The 15,157-nt window shown below is 47.7% G+C and overlaps 1 protein-coding gene across 2 annotated transcripts in view; it reads right to left on the reverse strand.

Annotated features, from left to right (window-relative positions):
* Positions 1-14,766, reverse strand: part of BRINP1 (BMP/retinoic acid inducible neural specific 1) — an 80,594-nt gene extending 65,828 nt beyond the window's left edge. Inside the window, exon 1 of one of the 2 annotated variants that reach the window (XM_052668627.1) lies at positions 14,347-14,766. The gene's annotated coding sequence lies outside the window, so the exon portion shown is untranslated. Of the gene's footprint in view, positions 1-5,971; positions 6,068-14,346 lie in introns of those variants that run through there. The other variant, XM_052668629.1, reaches the window with a different exon arrangement.
* Between the last annotated feature and the right edge of the window lie 391 nt (positions 14,767-15,157).

Genomic DNA, 15,157 nt, shown 5'->3' on the forward strand with positions numbered 1-15,157 from the left:
ATGCTGCAATTGTGGGCATGCTGGAGCAGTGACTTTCAGCTTGGCTCATGTCAGATGGCATCACAGCTCCTCCTGTTCCAAAGGGGACTTTTAAAATGAGGGTCTACCCAGAAGATCCCTTGTGGATGCCAACAGATTCACACTTCTGCAGGCTGGGAACAGGACAGCACATGTTGAAATGCAGCTTATCATTCATTAGCACAGTGTCCTACCAAAGAAAGAGCCAGGTTCCCTGCAACACCATTCACGCAACTGAGTTCCCCACTGCTTGATAGATCCCACACACCTCTGCATCCTTCCCAAGTGACTGTCTGACAGCAATCCAGAGAAGGCATCACATGTGTTTCTCTAACAGCCTGACTCCCAAGAAGACACTGTGCAATCAGCTAGCCAAAACCAAATCTGAAAAACACCTCCATCACTGGTCATGACTAATTAATTCTGCTTCGACATTCCCCAGGGTACCTACCAGCTAGTAAGAGCTGCTGGAGGAAGAGACACTGCTGTGGAAAAGGAATAAATAGATTTTCCTCAACTGCAGCCATAGAATTAGATAATAAATAACTAAATAGATAAATAATTTTCTGTGAATGGCAAATCAAATGCAGAACAAGAACGGCTAGCTGGCTTATCCCTGTGAGATCGAAGGTGTTTGGAAGGAGTTTCCAAAGAAGGATATTTAAAGTCTACTCTGCTTGTGAAGGCATAAGCCTGAAGTCATCTATCATGTCTAATGTGACTGTTTACAAAGACAGCCAACTATTCTTGGACATTTTATTCTTGATATAATATTCTTGGCTCAAAGTAGCTCAAGGAAGCGTCTTCCTAATTTACATCTCAGTTTTCTCCCTTCCCCTGCCTGGATTGCAGGCTTTGTTCCCAGAGTATCAGTACAGTCCCCCCCACCAGCTGCTGTGTTTTTGGCCTCTATTCTCCAGGGAGCTATAGGTACCAGCCCAGATATGGATTCTTCAATCTCATCTCCTATCTGGCCCTTAAATGCTTCTCCTCCTTAAATCCATGCGCTCTGTTCACATCACTCCATTAACCATACAACAGAGACTCCAGAGACAAAAATGTTAATTCTGCACAACTTGAGGACACCGGCAGGAGTTCCAGCAGCATCCCGGATTCAGGTACTGACCCCATAGTGTGCATTGTAGCAAGCAGATGGCAGTCTAATCCCTGCCAGCACGCAATGCCCAGCGCGCAGAGAGCACCCGTAACCCCTGTCTGATCAAATATGCATACTCACATCTGATTTTACTCGAGCACTAGAAGTCCCTGTGCACTAACTCATCCAGACAAATCAAATGCGAGACATCCAGACTTCAGGTCCTGTCACAGCAAAGAGAAAAAAGCTGTTGCTTCCTCTTCGCTCACATATCTCTGCCCTGTAAGTCTCTGCTCTACTTTTGGCCCTTTAGGTTCCCAGCTTTCAGACAGGCCTATGCTTTCCTTCTTAAATGTTCAGTTTGGATCCTGTGTTCCTCCTGCAACCAAGGCTTCCACTCCCTGCCCACCTTGCTACACACCTTCAGCTGGAATCTATTCACATCTGTGCCTTCCCTCCTTCCTGCTTCTCTTCTCCTTCATCCATCCTGCTCCTTGTTCAACCCTTGCAGCAGGCACAGGCAGGACACCTTATTAACACCTGTCACTTCATTAGTCATCTTCTGCAGGAGGAGCAGGAGAGGAGAAAAGAGGAAAGTGTGCAAAAAGGGAGAGGAAGGAAAGTCGAATTAGAGGAAGAATGATGAAGAACTGAAGGTGTGAATGAGAAAGTGCTGGAGAAGAAGAAGTATGAGAAAAACCTAATGGGTGAGAAAGGGATTTATAATTAATCTGCAGTCTAGTGAGAGAGCAGGGGAATGGAAGTCAAGACTCTATGCTTCTCCAAAGGCTTCTACTACTGATTTACTCCGTGACTCCAGACTAATCTTTTTATTTTCTCTTTTATCTCCCATTGCTCTGTACCCTTTGAGTATAAGTTATTTGAGGTATGGATTGTTTTAAACTCTGTGTAGCACAAAGGAAACTGCAGTCATAGGCACTGAAGACGCAAGATGTTATTTTTAACACACACTAAAATCAGGCACAAAAAAGTGCTATGGGATCGACTGACAATGCTTATTAATTCAGGCTGAATCCATTAGATAGTGGTTGTCAGGAAAAAAAAAAAAGCCAGGATAGGAGAAATCTAAATGAGTCCAAGCACAACTGTGTTATTTCTAAACTCTCACATGGTGCTGTTGACTTTTACAGTACCTTACTCTCTTCTAGTCTAAACCTACACTTAACAGAGAATTTAAAGTAAAACAGTTAGATGTACAGAAAAATGAGTGAGCTAATCCTTATTTCCAAAATGTGAGAACAGTTCTCAGGAAATAATCTCAAAGAGATCAGATTTACTTTTTCCATTAGAAATTGGTGCATACAGATCTTTTATTTTGAGACTGTCACAGCATCCTTTTCTGCCTCTTCTTTCTCTGAATTCTTGCTTTCCTCCTCTTTTGGATCCTCTCTGTTTTTTTAAGCACAGCTCCCTCTAACATGTAACCAGAGGCATCAGGTCTCCACAGAAAAACGGAATGAGTGATATCCAAATGCATCTGACATTAAACAAAACAAAATGCATGGCTCACTACTATCAGCAATCCCTAATCCAACCCACCAAAGAGTGCTTTGAATGAGATAAAAACAGCAGGAACAGAAGCAGCATGTACTGGGGATCCTGCTCTCCTATTCCTTGGGCATTCACAGAATCACAGAATGGGCAGGGTTGGAAGGGACCTCAAGGAACATGAATTTCCAATCCCCCCGCCACATGCAGGCCACCAACCTTCCCATTTAATACTAGACCGAGCTGCCCAGGGTCCCATCCAATCTGGCCTTGAACACCTCTAGGGACAGGATTCTCTGCCTTCCATTCTCACTCCTGAGCTCTCAAGCATGCTGCTCTGCTCCCATCCACCCAGTGCCAGTCTCAGTCATAGAAGTACTGAGGGAAGCATCACCTGCTTAGCTTCCTGCATCCACTGGATTTAACACTGAATTGTATTCACAGATAGCTGCAGACAAACAGTAATGCTGTGCAAGCACAGCAGCGCATATGTTTGTCCCCAGCCCTCCTGGCCATATCTATTACAGCTCCTGAGGTGCCCCAGCACCAAAGAAGTATCCCTGATCTCTGTGACAGAATGGGTTTAGGGACTGCTCTTTGCTGCTCTCAAGGCACTGTGCTTCCTCCCTTCATCCCAGAACCTGCTGTATTAACAGGGGAGAAGATCCATCTGCTCATTACCTTGACACAAGCTGCAAAGGCAGAGACAAACCCAGAGCTGCGCCCTTCCCAACACAGTGATTTCTTCCACCATGAGCAGCCTGGAGGAGCAGAAGCGAGAAAAAAAAGCTATGGGAAAACATACTGACTGTTTTCAAAATTAAAAACAAACAAAGTAATGAGAAGCACTGCAGGAGAATCCACTGGTAGGAAGGACTTCTGCTCTTCTTTTTAATGTAAGCAGTTTTATCATTAATTGCTATTTACTGCAAATGTTGGAGTTGGTAAAAAAGCCAATACACTGCACTGAAATAGCAATCTCTATTCAGGTGTCTCAGAGAACAGTATGTATGTGCATGCATGGATACGTGCACTTGCATACTGCCTTGTGCACAGTGTGTAAGCAAAACTCTGCATCTGTGTGCAGGAGAGGGAAAAAGGTACAATCAACATATTCTTCCCTTATATATTCCAGCAAAAGGCTAACTTCATTAGCGGTCTTAGGTAATGAGAAGATAAGTAAATGCAGGTCAGACTACTAAACACAGAGCCATTTTGCTGAGGTGGTAGGGAGTCAGATGCAAACCGGAGCTGCTTTTGCCCAGCTGGAAATTTAAAGACTCAGCACTGCTTAACACCAGTCTTTGGGGGACTGTATTTCCTGAGGACACAGGTTGCTGAATTCTTTAAAAAAATCCAGATTTTTCCTCATGCCAAATGTGGAGCCGAGTTCCCTGAGTGGTTCATATTCACCGTGTGAGCCGGGGGGCTCGGAACCGCAGCTTCAACTGAAGAAATTCAGCTCCTATGAACGGAAACGCACGCATTTAAAAAGCTCTTCTGGAAGATACCAACCTAAGTGACCTGCCCAAGGTCATATGTAACACGTCGGTGACAGCATCAGAATTGAACCATCTTGCCACGGCGCTGCTTTATTCACACAGCGCTGTTGCATCCCAAAAACAGCCGCTGCTCCCGGTCCGCTGCTGCCTTCCACTCCTTATCGCAGTCTCCTTAGAGACACATCTGTCCTGTGCTCCGTAAACCATAATATACCCATAGTCTTTTATTCACTATCCGTCACTTTGCAGTTTTATTGCAGATCCCTGAGTTATCCAGCCTAGCTTACAATCTGCTTATTCCTGCCAGCCATTCTCCTTTCTAACCCGCACCTCACATTTCATTCTTGTCAGTGTTTTAAGCCTTTCAGGTACTTGAAATGCAGGGACAATTCTCATTCCCTGGGGCAAATCCAGCAGAATTTCACCAAAGCCAACCTGCTGGTTCCTTTCTACCTTTTCTCTATTTTTAATGCAAATGGTTGGAAACCAGAACCTAGCAGCAGTCTCTGCAGTCACACTCGAACCAGTCCTTCAAGAATACTAACTCACAACTGCCATTTTAAAGCTCCGATTCCAATTCATGCTGTCTTTAAATTTTACTTCCCCCCTATTTTCTGCTCCCTTCATCAGAAATCAATCTTCCAATAATGCAGGTAAACTGCAATCCAACCCACAGCTACTTTTCGGCTTGCATCTTTCTCATGCATTTTGCAGAATGAAAACTCTGTTGTCCATTCTTCTCCTTTCCAGCCAAGCCTATAAGCACAGTAATCATCACACCTACGGAACACCTTGCCAGCAGATTTGCACCTGCCTGTCACATCTCTGTATTGTTTGCAAGCCAGGAAGCAAAAGAATCATTTTTTCTTGATGTGGCAATTTGTCTCAGCACTCACACCTGCTTTTCCAGTGACCTTTGTGTTCCTGCCTACCAGCTCTCCTCTCCCTCCCAGCTCCAGCCACATATCTCTCCTGGAGCTTTATTCCATCTACAGTATGTGCTCTCCTCACAGCCATCAGCTTTTCTTCCTTCCCACCTTTCTGAAGGAAGTGCACTTTAACTACCTGTCCTAGAGCAGCTGGTTGAGGAAGAGCAGTCTCTGCACACCTGGTGATGCCTACGGCCACAAGACATGTGGTCTTCAGAAAGCATCCCCTGCCAAAGCAAAGCACCTCTGTCTGTATACGACAGCCTGCTTTCCCTTTGGCAACAGGAAAATAAGACTGACGTGAAGGAAGGGTATGGAGGAGGGCAGGTCTTCCCACCAACACAGCCCTGGTGGTGGTAGAAGATGCTGGGCAAGAGACAGGATTCTGGTCAGCACACAGCACCATGGGGTGATCCACATCTGGGGAGCACCTTGGAATACTCTGATGCACAGGGCTGCAGCATGGGATGGAGGAGATGGGACACAAAAGAGCTCTGTCAATGCTACCTCCTCTACCAGGGCAGTTTGGTTGAAACTCCAGATGCACCAAATCATTTATCTGTGCCGCAGCCTTCCTCTGTGAGCCCGGGGAAATTCTTTAAGGTGATCATTCACACACACCTTAGAGACTGATTTTTCAAGTGTTCGACATCCCACTGCGATATTAAAGCCCCTGTTTTCTCAAACGTCCCGTTATTTTGCCACTGACTACTTTCAAAATTAGTAAAGGTTAAGAGTGAGCTCCCGATCCTGCAAACTGAAATGCTTCCACTGACTGTAATAGGATTTGAATCGATCCCTGAGCTCTGTGCTGCACTTCCCCTTCTACAGAGCAGTGGTGACAGCATTCCCTGCCTCTTACTTGTCTGTCTGGACTGCAGGCCCTCAAGGGCAGAGAGCTCACATCCATACAGTACCTTGCACAGGAGTCTGCAGGCTCCTCAGGGCTCCGTGCCGTCCTGCAGATAACAGCAGCGATAAACGAAGTTGAAATGTGCAGCTCAGGGTCATTGCAGCTGCTTACAACCTCCCATTTTATGTGCTGCTTCAATATCTGCTGTAATCTTTGAAATTACTTATGTGGGAGTTGACACAGAAGAGGAGATTGTTGGATTGATATTCTGTTTGGCAATGATGAAAACCTTTTTAAGAAATACCACCTTAACCCAGCACCCACAGAAGCAATTTGCTAATTTCTTTGCTGACTTAGCTTCTATCAGTCATATTACCAAGACCAGCCATATTACCACAACCAACTTTATAACCTGGCCAACCATATTATATTCTTCCTAGGCAGAGAGAAAATGTCCTTCCTGACCCCAGAAGATGGTCAGCCTTTGCTTTGAAGCACCAGATCTGATTACCATTGCCCTAGATTGCAGAGCTGCAAATGCTATTAATTGCTACAAAGTTGTGTAGCCCTTTACACTTCAAATCCACCCAGACTTTCATCTCAGCGACATCCTGCAGCAGGGAATTGTGTAGCCTCACTATAGGCTGAAGAAAGGACTATTTCCTTTTAATTTGCCTTAAAAGTTGTGCCCTTTAATTTTGATGTGTCCCTTGTTCTTGTATCATCAAAGCATTAAAATGTTTCTGATCACTTTTCTCTCTAACCTTCAGATACTTTTGTGCTGGAACCCAAAGGTACCTTCTTACTCCTAAGCTTTCCCAGACTAAATAAACTATTCTTTCCAGTCTTTCCTCATTTAACTTGTTAATATTTGTAAAGCAATTTAAAATATATTAATACAGTTCAATTATAATATCGTTTCTATTTTTCATCCTCCCTTTTAATGTCTCAAGTATCCATTTAATTTGCCATCAATCTCCATTGATTCTCCTTCTGATGATATGTTAGTCTTTATAATATCCTGGGGAATATTTCTTCTGCCTTCCTGACCAGCATTTTGGAACAAAGAAACTGAACTCCATCGGATCATAAACATGATTCACTCTGCACTCCACACGCGTATGGATTTGCAGTTGCTTAGACTTTGATCTTGGAATCAGATTTCATTATGCCCATGGTAATTGGAAATGTGTCTGTGTGATTCAGGTTGCAGGATCAGGCCCTCTGCAGACATGATGGCTCTGGGTTGGTGACAGTTCAGCACGTATTTGAAAGCCTATGTTCAGTATTCCTTGAGTAATATTTAAGCCCTCAGTAACTTATTCTGCAGAATTCTGCATGCCATGGAGACAAGGATGTGATCCGATGTCTGTCCAGCCACAAACAGGGCAGGGATGGCGAATGAAAAATGGTTACTCGCTCTTTCTCATCCTACAGAAAAGTTGGAGGCACCTAAGGAAATTATGTGGTAGCAGATATATATATATAAAAACCAACCAAAACTGAAATTCTTTTGCACACAACCTGTAACTATTTCCTTTACTGCAGGATGCTGTGAAAACCAGAAGCACAACAGCCACACTGACAAGAGCTGGGCTCCCACTGACACCGCATGCAGCTGTCGTGGGACAACTGGTGACTTCACACATCCGCAGCCAGATGCACACAGCACTCCTCCAGGCTTCCCCAATCCCTTCAGGGCCCACCACTGACCCATGGAACACAAAGCCATTGCTAAATCGACCCTTCACTTCAGCCAGAGTGGCAGCTCTCAGCTCTTTCACTGTTATCCCCTCTCAGTCTCTTAATTGAGGGACTTCCATTGGCCTCTGATGGTTTTTTTTTTTACTTCTTGGAGCACCCTGTATTTATTATTCCCATTCTGTAAAGATGCTCTGTTCCAGCAATTTCAACAAATGTTGCTTCCTCCCTGGTTTTGGTGAGACCACTTCCGAGCTGCTCTCATTTTTAATGCAGTCTGACCCATCTCCACTGCCAAAATGCACCTCTCCTTGCTCCATGTCACTGCCTTACGTCCTAAGCAGCATTTTCACTTCTGATCATCACGTTTTACCATTAACTTTAGTCCTCAAAAAGTAAAGAAGACTATTGATACATCTATCTATAAGTGTACTATATATCTATATCTCTCACTCTCTCTCTCACTCTCTCTCTCTATATATATATATTTGTAAGAACCCAAATTTCAGCTAATAGGCTTCTTTTAGCCAGCACGACATAAATATTGATGTAGAATCCTAACTGGTGGCTTTTCCCTGCCTTGTTACATTCAACTGCTCACTGGCCTAAAATACAGTGCAGTGCAACCCACCCTCATTTTCAAATACTTTATAGTTCTCTTCAGGAGAATTGAAATGGCAGATAAACACATTTATCAGCATTCTCAGACATAAAACAGTGGAGCCTGGAGTTGTTTTGCAGAAACAACTCTGAATTTGGACGTCATGACATAAGCAATTCTAGAAATAGCTGCTGGTCTTAAGGCAACACTATATGTGTCCCCATTGCTGCTTTCTGTCCGTTCATGGTTTCAGTACAAACAATACGTTGCCTTTGTTAATTCTCTCCTTGGATTTCCTCAGCATTTCTCAAGCGTTCTTCAGTCTCACCTCGTGTCTCATCATCTCTCCCTGCTCCCTTACAACATGCAGCTGATTTTGACTGCAAGTCTCTCCCCACACTGAGCAGTGCCAAGAAATGCCTGGATAATTCTTCCATCCTCATACTGTAGGCAAGGAGGTGACCCGAGCCAGGAGGGACCTAAAGTCATATATGTACCCCAGCATATGTCTGAGACTTTTGCTACCCGCTCGCCATCTGTACCTGCCTGAAGAGCAGTCACATGCAGAAAGCAGTCAGGCTGCTCCAGCACTCAGAGCCTGCCTGGCTGCTGTGTATTCCACCCATCCCAGAAGTCCAGCTAGAGATTCACACCTGCTTGTCTTGGTTTTCCTGCTCATCCTGACGCACTGGTGTCCTCCCCAGGGTCACAGTTCAGTTCCTTCCATGGTTAGTTTTAGCTTCTTTGCACTTTTCTAACTATTGCTCTGAACAAACATCTTTTATTTATTCTCCTGGTCCTGGCAGCATGTCTGGAATGTATTGCTTACACTAGGCAATGGTTCTAAAGCTTGCCCTTTTGGTCTTCCATGCTGCTTCGCAAGTCAGCATCCACAACTGCAAGGATAAATTATCACAAAGGTCTCCAATGTTTGCAGTGTATCTGACAACCTCATACATTGCTCCAGCAGGTAAAGAGATGGCTAAATGGGATCAGTTGTGCCGACTCAGTATTTCTGGCCAAAACTGCATCCAAAACCATGACGGACACGGCGGAATCCAAAAAGCAGGCCAGGTTCTAAATCACACTCTAAATCAAACCCCACGATAGAGATCCTCACTCACCACGAAGCCAGTTAACTCCCCCAGCTTCAGCAGGCTGTGCTGACTTACAGCAAGCAGTTCCTGGCTTTTCACAGGTACTCGCTGTGCATTTCAGCTGCAATATGCATAGATACAAAAGTCCCAGCTACAAGAACACCTGCCATAAGGCTCCAGGTTTTTTCTTCTATAAACATGGTCAAAGAGCATGCTTCCTTTCAGGAGAGCCACAAGATAGGTCACAAGCATGAAGGACTGCAAGAACCAGAGCTACTCTATGGTCTTAGGTCCCCTTACTCTGCCAGAAATCATACAAAATGAGAGAGCAGAGGGGAGTGTGAGAGCTCCCTTTGCTCCCGTGCTGTGTTTTCATTTCCAACAAAATGCCCTGGAGCAAATATTTATTTATTTATTTATTTTTGGAGATGCCCTTGTGTGTGAGAACATCTCATAGGTTGGTTTGCAAGGTTTTGCTTCACTGTTTGGTATGTATCAGCACAGAGCTGGCTTTGCTGTGATTTGTTAACCTGGGAGAGGAAAGGTGTCACTGTGATGGTTTTATTCTATTCAAAAGTGCTCTCTGCTAATGCACACAGAAAAAAAATTGTAGGGATTGAAAGCTGCACTGGTGATCCTGGCATTTGAGCTATTTCTTCCCAGCATTTCTATCACTAACACCAACACTGCACAATGACAGTGCGTCTGGCAAAGGCTGCTCACCCTGTCCTCCTCTGGAGGCCACCATTTGAAGAAGACTGTTTAGATTCTTTGCTCTGCTCAGCTGCTGCTGCTTCAACTTACTGCTGTTGCCACTGTAAGGGGTGAACCATCAACAGCACAACGACACAGGAGGGGGAAATGATGTGAGTGAGAGCATGGCAGCTTCTTGTATCAACACCCAGAGATGTACCATCAGCAGGGCGGGGGGGCTTGGTGGGGTCCATGGGGATCCAGCACCAAGCAGGCCTGGCGGGGGGCACGGCAACAGTGCTGAGAGTAGGTAAGGTATGCCTTGTAGGCAACTGTAAGATGGATGTAGAGCACATGACTTCAGAAAAACAAATAGAAAAAATAAGTAAGCATCTTTCTCTGTCTCTCCTGTGATGCTGCTCGCAGGCCTTCCTGCCTCCAGGCTGTAAGCAAACAGCTCACCGTACACAGGTCTGCATCCCCAGCCCAGCATTGAGGGAACCCAAGGCCTGACACTCAGTTTCTTTCCAAAGGGACATGTTCATGTCACCTTCACTTAGGATCTGATCCAGCATCCCTGAAACAGAGTTCAGTCTTTCAATTTTCTCCATCTCATTCTGCATCCGCTGTCTTATTTCTGCTCTTTCTTGCACCCCTCCCATCCACTACTCCTAGCACTTTTTCTTCCCTGAAATGGAACAGTTCAGCTCATCATGCCAGCACAGCTGTCCCATGCCTACTCTCAAACCCAGGTGAACACCACCTCATTCATCGAGTCCATCCCTGCCCATGCTTGTATCCCTCTGCACAGACAAACCCAGCAGCCGTATCCCATTTCCCATTCCCACACTGACCACAGGCTGCAGCCTCATCACATCAAGCTCTGCACCTCCGCATGGCAACACCGAGCTGCATGGCTAGCAGGGAAAAATCCAGAGCACTCTGTGCTGCCCAACAGAGCCGAGATGCTTTGCCCCATCCTGGCCCCATAGGGCAGCCATGAGAGCAGGACTGTGGGTTTACGAGAAGCCTGTTCCCTCCATGCATGGATGTCCTCCCTGGGAGGAAATGGGCCAAGGTCCTTACAGTTGTTAACAATCTCATGGTAGTTTTACAAGAGGAATGGCGTAAATCAAACCGTAGGACACCAGCTACCCAACTCTGGATAATTTATATTCTGTCTCACTAAGTTCATCTCTGCACTTTCAATGCGTGAAGTGATTTTTCACTTCCCCTGTAGTATTTGCTGGCACGGAGAAGCTGCTGGGCTCTGTCCCAGAAGTAGCTGCATTTCATCACCATGTAAAGGATTCCTGCATGCATGGGGCCAGATTCTCAGCAGGAATCCTGCACCCGCCAGGATCAGGCCCAAACTCATTCAGCTGCACCTGGGCTCCTCGGAGAAGAGAGCCCTGTTGTTGTTTATCGCTTCCCCCACCCTCGCCCTCAAGTTATTAGCAGCCCTTGGCTCCCTCGCACTCCGGGCAGGGAGAGGCAGTACGCCCTGCTCGGCTCCGCTCGGCCCGGCTCGGCTCCGTTCGGTCCCACTCGGTCTCGCTCGGCTCCGCTCGGCTCCGAGCCCGACCGCTGCGTGGAACCACAGCGCCCCCTCCTGGGCCAAAGCAGCGCCGCCCGCCCCGCGGCCGCGGAACGGCTCCGCACGGGCGCAGCGGGTTGCGGATCTGCGCGGCGGCGGATGGAACTCTGCCGCCAAGGTAAGACGAGTGAGGTCCCTGCGTGGTGCCCAGTCCACAGACGGCATGCCGTGGGTTTTGCAGTGCCGTTTCCTGAGCTTTTTTAATGCTAATTTTGGGGTTTTTTTGGAGCAGATGGAGTAGACCTCCCTGCATCAGCTGCTCCACACCCTAAACTCCAAAAATCCACATCCAGCTCGGAAGGCGGGCAGGGAGATGATACAGAGGGAGCTTGGCTGGTGCTGGTTTGTGCAGCCCTTTCCCAAGCAGCGCTCAGAGCAGGCACTGAGACTGTGCCCGAAGAGGAGGCTCTGAGGTATTTCTGCTGCACAGACAGCAGCAGTCAGAGCTCCATGAGAGCGTGCAGCATCAACCTCATGCATACTTCTAGTGTAGTAAACAGTGCAGGTGAGGAGGGAACAGGGCTACACACTCCACCAGGATTCTGTGTTCATCTCCTTTGGGACACCCTTTTACCTACAGCACACCTTTTCAACCCTGTGTTCCTCCTCTCCAAAGTTTCACCATAGACTTCAATTGGCCTCATCACAATCCTGCTTTGGGAGAACGGCACAGCTTCCTTCCTAGGCCCTACAGAAAGGGAAAGGGGATGAAGGTCAGAGGGGAAGGGGAGGAAGGTCGGAGGGGAACGCTGCTTAAATACCTCTAATGCACTGACATCACCTCCCCTGTGTGCACTGTGCCTGCTCTGACTGAGGGGGCTTGCAAAGGCAGATTTGTGTTTGCGCTCTACGGATGGGAATTGCTCTGAACCTGGGTGAGACTGAAGCAGAGTCTGCACTGTGCGCATTTAGCTATAGATTCATGTGTGGTTTTGCTCACAGATGGAAAAAGCAATGCAACTCCAGCAGAGCTCTTCACATTCTCAGAGTGGTCCTTCAACAGAGAGGGAATGACGGCTGTGGGATTGCCACTGCTCTCCCAAGCCATTCCCTGCTCCCTGGCTGTTGCTCTGCTCTTCCAGCAGTGAAATCAGTGCTGAGTTTCTGGGAACATGAAAAGAGCACTAAAACAAACATAGACTCACAAAACGCTTTTTCAGCTGAGTGGCAAAGGGCTTCGGAGGCAGACAAACCCCAAATCAATGCCTGGAATCAGCTACAAAGGACAAGACGATACCAAAAGAATAAATCACCTACCAGGAGACCTGCAAGGAAGACAGCGTGTGCATGCTTGTGTGAACATCTGAATCCTTGGTTCACATAATGAGAGTCTCAGCGCAGTCCTGCACGTTACGGTGTTGATGTGTAGATCAGCACAGTGTGTGTGTTGTGCAGGGGAACTGCGGGGCTGTGCAGCTTCCATGCCAGGGTGAGACCGAGATGCTGTGCTTAGCATGGGGTGAGTTCACAACGTGTGTTTTGTGTGCTTAGCGTGTGCAAGCGTGCAAGGAAAACCCGACTGCTTGTCTGTGTGCGGTGTGGGAGGGAGAGAGCCTGGGTTTGTCTGGCTGTCACTCACGAGAAGATCTGATCAATCTTTCTCTTTTTCAAGGCATAAAACAGACATATCCTTTTATATTTCTTGCAGCAAAGCATCGCCTCCTTTTGACTTGGTGTGTCTGCTTCTCAATAACCCTCAAATACTTCTTTACAACTCCCAGAAAAGCAGCTTAACTGCCATTAACAAATTATTGTTATGCATCCAGATGAGCAGCCAGAGTAAAGCATGAAGGATCCTTCTGTCCTACCTAGTGCAGATGTCAATCACAAGGCTAAAGCCACACATTAATGCTGCCAGCCTTCATCTGCTGCTTGTTTCTCTCCACAAAAAGAGAACTGTATACAAGAAGTGACCCCCTCTCCTCCCCTTCTCATCTCTCAAGTAAAGCGCAGACGGATTCTCTGAAGCCAAAAGATATGCTCACACCTACAGCACCACTCTCTTTTGGATTTTAACCCCTGGCTGTGCTGGACCCTGGGGATGATGACATGGTGGGGAAATGCCCTCTGTCATCCTATTCCCCATGGGCAAAAAAGGCAAACTTGTGCTCCACGACAGCACTGAGGTGGGAGAATCCAATCTCCTGAGCTGTGGGATGCGGCCCCTCCGCCATCGCTGCCCTCCCCCGGCTCTGCCGCTGTCTCCCAGTCCCCACTCCAAGTAGAGGCAATCAGCCCAGTGTGAGATTCGAGGCGACAGACTTTCCTTTTCCTCCGCGATTTGGTTGTCACTTGCTAAAACGGAGAGGTGGATTAAGTGGAGATGACACCATCTCCTTGGGGACGGTCCCCCCCCCCCTCTCCGGGATGTATCGATACTCGGAATACAGATGGAGCTTGGCTGCCTCCCACCCCCGGCTCGGTGCCAACATAGCCGGAGCTGAGCCCCCCCCATTGCCGGGCATCCTCCAAAGGCTGCGTCCTTCCCAGCGCTCCCAGTGCTCCCATGTGCCGACAAAGCTCGGCCCCACTCTTCCCCCCCCCCCCCCCCCCTCCCAAGTACTACACAGGACCTCTGCCATCCATTCCTCCGGGAACTCCGTGCTGCCCGATGTGGGGTGCGGAGCAGAGGCAACACTTGTGCGGGGCTGGGGGCGGAGGTGCCGCGGGCGTTACACAACGCGGCCGAGGCAGGACGGGGATGTCGGGGCAGCGGAATCGCTGCAGCCGCAGCGCCGCGTTCGCCTTACCTGATGCTAATGTCCCTCTCTGGCGGAGATCTGCTCGCCCGTGGGTTTTATTCGGCTCGGTAGGAAGTTGTGGGAGAGCTTCTCTGTCCAGCTTGCATACTGGGTGCTGGGTTGATAATGCAGGCGTGAAAATCCTGGGGCTCTAGCAGTCCTTTTCATGCTCAGACAGAAAATCCCCCTCCTTGATCCAGATCGCGGGCATTAAGGGCAGAGGAAAAAAAAATCCCTGTTTTATTCTTTCCTCTTTCTTTTTGCTTTTTCTTTTATTCTTGCTTCCCCCCCCCCCCTTTCCTTATTCCTGTGCCCCCCCTCTCCTCTGCTGCTCAGTTCGTAGCCATCGGGGGAAGGAGCAGAGGCAGCAGGGAGAATGGAGAGGGGGTTAGAAATAAAAATGAAAAGGGCTCCAGGAGGGAAGCAAGAGGCTGGGCTTGCCACAGGGGGAGGGGCTTGAAGCGGCCTGGAGAGAATGAATGGGGAAGAGGAAAGCAGGGAGGAGCCCCAGCCTGGCCATTTTATTCTAAGAAGTGTTTTGTACATAATTAGGAAAGGGGGAGGGGCGGAGGAGAGGGGAAGGGGGGGGCGAAAAGGAGGGACTTCAGCTCCGTCCAGACGAAGCCTGGGCCGTGAGAAGGGAGCATGAGACGGGGAAGGGCCGCTGGGGCTTGGGGGAATCTAAACTTGCCTGCCTCCCGTTTTTGGAGAGGAAGCTGCAGCGGAGCTGATTACTATTCCAGGCAGCCCCCATCCACTAAATATATATTTTTTCCTCTTCCCCTACGTTCCTTTTCTTCCCTCGTTTTCACCTTCACGG

This window comes from Tympanuchus pallidicinctus, unplaced genomic scaffold (assembly GCF_026119805.1).
Source record: "Tympanuchus pallidicinctus isolate F22 unplaced genomic scaffold, pur_lepc_1.0 scaffold8, whole genome shotgun sequence".
In the NCBI taxonomy this organism is placed as follows: Eukaryota; Metazoa; Chordata; class Aves; order Galliformes; family Phasianidae; genus Tympanuchus; species Tympanuchus pallidicinctus.